The sequence below is a fragment of the Cornus florida genome, unplaced genomic scaffold (genome assembly GCF_030987335.1).
Source record: "Cornus florida cultivar Cherokee Brave unplaced genomic scaffold, ASM3098733v1 CherokeeBrave_3.0.0_Hap2_Chr09, whole genome shotgun sequence".
Classification (NCBI taxonomy): Eukaryota; Viridiplantae; Streptophyta; class Magnoliopsida; order Cornales; family Cornaceae; genus Cornus; species Cornus florida.
In genome coordinates this window covers 213,408-218,409 of record NW_026775579.1, presented here as the reverse complement: position 1 = coordinate 218,409, position 5,002 = coordinate 213,408, and the positions used below count along the sequence as shown (strand labels likewise).

Genomic DNA, 5,002 nt, shown 5'->3' with positions numbered 1-5,002 from the left:
ACCTGAAGAGTGAAGATCCTGAGAAGAGAAGTGTCATCCGTGACGAAGAAGATGAACTCAACACAGATGATATCCAACCTTGTCATGAGTAGCTAATTCCCTTCTTAGGGCACTGATGTAACCCAACCTAAATACTATGGCTTGATTGTTTTAACTCTAGGATTAATTTTAATATATGTTTTTTCTTGATTATATGATTATGAGCACTTGAGACAACTCAAGTGGTTTCCATGCTTTAATAGAGTATAAACTATTACTACCTTGTCTTAGATGTAATAGTTTGTTTTCTATTCTCAACTTACCTTGTTGTACGGTATCTGGCGGAGCCCTGCTGGACACAAGAATAGAAAGGTCATATAATGGTATTCCAACGTATTTTGCAAAAAAATGTTGTCATAGTCTATGCTAAGGGAAGGTGGATTGTTTGCAACATAGTTAACGTAGTTAAAGTAGTTAGAGTAGGTAGGCGGATAATCCATGCTAACCACAGATAGGTTATAGTTAGCTAATTTTCTAAAACATCTTTCTTTAAAAGCCGAATTGAACGAATGTTATTGAGTTTAATTCCTTTGGAAAATATCATAATTAAATTCCCAGAGTTAGTATAATTAACTGTAGTATATGGTTGTGGTGAAATCAAAGCCCTAAGATTCCTCTCTCTCTGATCATTAAATTTATTTACTTTGCTTTTATTTAATTTGTAATTCAAGTTTGTTAAACCATGACAACTAACAAACTTTCCAACTAAGTTACCTGTAAACCAAAGAACAAAGTTAAAGACTAAATATAAATCTCTTCTCCCTGTGGGTTCGACATCTTTTTTTATAGCATTATTCTGCAAGGAATTGTTCTATTGCGAGTAAAATTATCACAACAATGTTTAGCGCCATTGCTGGGGAGATTAGTTTTTATTTTAGTTTTTAATTAGTCATTTTGGTTTACCAGTCTTCGGACTTTCTGATATCTCACCTTACTTCTTTTCTTTTCAGGTACAAGTTAGCAGTGAGGGCAAAGACGCTTAAGGGAGAAAAAGCTTTGGTTTATTTAACCTTTTTGTAAGTTCTTATTGTTTTCTATTGCTTGGAATATTTTATTTTTGCTACTGTTAGGATTAGTGAAACCAGTGCATGTTAACTCGCCATAATCGGACAACACCTTTAGTGCATGATCCTGAAATAGAGAGAACTCTTAGACAGTTAAGAAAGCTTAAAAAACATCTAAATTCAATAGGAAGTTCTCTTGATACTATGGCTGAACAACGTAATGCACCGGGTAATAATGGTAATGGTAATGGGAATGGAGAACAGGTTCCACTTGTCCCTCCACAACCACAATTGAGGGACCATTTTATTCCTACCACATACATTTCTCCTTCATGTTTTGATTTTCCAGATGTTGATGCAACCCATTTTGAGATCAAGCTTGCTATGATCCAAATGCTTCATACCTTCCATGGGTATGCAACAGAGGATCCCTATAAGCATCTGGATGTGTTTTTGGAATTGTGTTCCACTACCAAGTTGAATACTCTTACCAATGATTCATTCAGAATGCGACTTTTCCAATTCTCTCTTAAGGAAAAAGCAAGAGCTTGGTTATAGTCCCTTCCAAGAAGTACTACACTGTGGGTAAAACCATGCAAATGAGAAAAGAAATCATGGCATTTTCCTAAATCCCGGGAGAACAGATCCGTGATGCATGGGAGAGATATAACGATCTTCTGAGGAAGTGTCCACACCATGATATTGCTCAATGGCATTTAATACAGATCTTCTATGATAGTCTTACTGATTCTTATAGAAATATGGTTGATGCTTCTAGCAATAAAGCTTTTCTTTGAACGAGTCCGGCTGACTCTTGGGAACTGTTTGAGGCCCTAAGTGAGAACTCAGTACAACACGCTTCTTCTTCTAGGTCTAGGTTTTCACCTGGAATGCATAAGGTTGAAAAACTTTATGAGGTAGATAAATCTAGTGAGTTAGTTGCTCAAATAGAAGCCTTGAACTGTAGGTTCGATCAAATTTTATAATTTGGCTTTACTCTTGTTGCTAATCCACAAACTACCATACCCAAGGAAGTTTGTTCCATCTGTATTAATCCAAACCATTTTGTTGACGCTTGCCCTATGCTGGGTTAATCACTTGAGATCCCACAAGAGCAAGTGAATGCTGCATTCTCTAGACCAACCTATAATTCATATTCTTCTATATATAATCCTGGCTGGAGAGATCATCCTAATCTATCATGGCATAACCTAAATCAAGGAAACACTGCTCCCCAATCTCAGGGGCAGTATTAAAATTCATCCAATCCTATGCCACAAAATAATTCTTTCAACCAATCTGGTATTTAACGTCCACCTCAGTTTAGAAATCAACCCACTCAAGCTCCTAATCTTCCACCCCCTCCTAGAAATTCTGCGTTTGAGGAACAAGTACTCAATGCTCTTGTTGATCTGAAAGCCAATACCCAACTTCTTAATTCTCATTCTCAAGCCATAGCAAAGCTAGAGGCACAAGTTGGGCAAATAGCAAGTACTCTATCTCGAAGAGAGGATAGAAAGCTGCCTAATGAGCCAATAGCCAACCCAAAAGGGCAGACTTACATGATTGATGAAACCAATTCCTCAGGTATTCATCATGAGTAAGTTCAGGTTGTCACTACATTGAGGAGTGGTTGAGTGGTTGATAACCAAGTTGAAAAAGGACAGGAGGAAAAAGAAAGGCTTATGATTCCCATAATTCCTATCATTTAAAATCGACATCCCAAGGATGTTTCCTCAAGTGCTATTCCATAATCTATTAGAGGAGTTGAAGGTGGAGTCACTTCTTCATCTGCTCCTAACCCTGAGACAGCTTATGAGCCAAAAACGCCTTATCCTGAACGTCTTAAGGAACCCTCCCACTTTGATAAACAAGAGGAGAAAATTTAAGATATGATGTAGGTTTTTAAGCAGGTCAAAATCAATCTTCCTCTGCTCGATGCTATAAAGCAAATACCAGCCTATTCCAAAATTTTAAAGGACTTGTGCAATTTTAAGAGAAAATCCAAAAGCCAAGTTCCTAATAAAGTTTGTCTCACCGAGCATGTCAGTGCTATTATTAAATACAACACTCCTCTAAAGGTTAAAGATCCTGGTGCTCCTACAATTTCTTGCACCATTGGAAATAATGTGATAGAGTGAGCACTTCTTGACCTTAGAGCAAGTGTTAATCTTATTCCTTACTCGGTGTATGAAAAGTTAGGTTTGGGAGAGTTAAAACCTATGTCGGTTGTTCTACAACTTCCTGACCGTTCTGTCAGACAACCTATTATTGAAGATGTACTCATAAAAGTAGACAAGTTCTATTTTTCGGTTAATTTTCTAGTTCTTGATATATAACCAGTCTACGATTCTAAAAAGTATATTCTAGTCATTCTTGGGCGACCTTTTCTTGCCACGGCAAATGCTTGCATTAACAGTAGGACTGGAGCCATGGATTTATCTTTTGGGAATATGAAAGTTAAGCTAAACATCTTTAATGCTATTCATCATCCCCACGATGATAGTGAATGTTTCTTCCTTGATGTTATTGATGAGTTGGTTGAAGAATCATTCCCAACTATTTTGGCCAATGATCCGTTAGAAGCTTGTCTAAATAACTTTAACTATGAAGATTTCGATATCGATGCTTCAATAGCTGAAGTAAATTCTTTGCTCAATTCCACTCCTATCACAGATTTTCCTCCATGGAAATCTAGGTTAGAGCCTCTTCTACCACTTTCTAGTACTCTGCCTATTCCTTCTTTAGAGTCTCCACCTAAGCTTGAGCTTAAGCCACTACCGAAAAAGCTCAAGTATGCTTTCTTGGGTTTAAATGACACCCTCCCGGTGATCATTGCTTCCAATCTTACAGGTTCCCAAGAAAGTAGTCTCTTAAATAAAGAGGCTATTGGGTGGAGTGTGGCTGATTTGAAAGGAATTAGCCCCACAATTTGCATGCATTAGATTCATTTGCAGGAAGATTCCCAAACATCTCGGGAACTCCAACGAAGATTGAATCCTAATATGAAGAAGGTGGTGTTGAAGGAAGTTATGAAGTTGCTAGATGCGGGAATAATCTACCCCATCTCAGATAGCAAGTGGGTGAGTCCTATTCAGGTAGTACCTAAAAAAATAGGTATTACAGTAGTTGAGAATTCTAAGGCAGAATTAGTTCCACAGCGTACCACCATTGGATGGCGTGTGTGTATTGATCACCGAAAACTCAACTCCGCTACTAGAAAAGATCATTTTCCACTTCCATTCATTGATCAGATTCTAGAGCGATTGGCTGGCCAGAGCTATTATTATTTTCTAGGTGAATATTCTGGCTATAATCAGGGTGGCATTGATCCTAAGGATCAAGAGAAAACTACTTTCACTTGTCCATTTGGTACTTTTGCATATAGACGGATGCCTTTCAGATTATGTAATGCACCAGCAACATTCCAGAGGTGTATAATGTCTATCTTTTCAGACATGCTTGAAAAGTTTCTCGAAGTCTTTATAGATGACTTCTCTATTTTCAGGTCCACATTCGAAAACTGTTTCCAAAATCTTTCCATAGTGCTTCAGCTTTATAGGGAAACCAATCTCATTCTTAGTTGGGAAAAGAGCCATTTTATGGTTTAAGAAGGAATTGTGTTAGGCCATATCATTTCAGAAAGAGGTATTGAAGTTGATAGAGCTAAAGTAGATTTGATCTCTAAATTGCCTCCTCCTACCTCCGTAAGGGGAGTGCGATCATTTTTTGAGCACGCCGGGTTCTATTGACGCTTCATTAAAGACTTCAACAAAATTTCCCATCCTTTGTGTAATCTACTTGCAAAGGATGCTCCTTTTGTCTTTAATGAATCATGCCTTGAAGCTTTCCATATGCTTCGCTCTCTTCTTTCCTCAGCTCCTATCATGAATCCTTCGGACTGGGCTTTTCCATTTGAGATTATGTGTGACGCATCTGATTATGCTATGGGTGTTGTC

The 5,002-nt window shown here is 37.8% G+C and overlaps 1 non-coding gene across 1 annotated transcript; it reads right to left on the bottom strand.

Annotated features, from left to right (window-relative positions):
• Nucleotides 1-1,640: 1,640 nt before the first annotated feature.
• Nucleotides 1,641-1,746, bottom strand: LOC132275729 (small nucleolar RNA R71). The gene has a single exon (XR_009470721.1). It is a non-coding gene; the product is annotated as a small nucleolar RNA R71 (small nucleolar RNA).
• Between the last annotated feature and the right edge of the window lie 3,256 nt (nucleotides 1,747-5,002).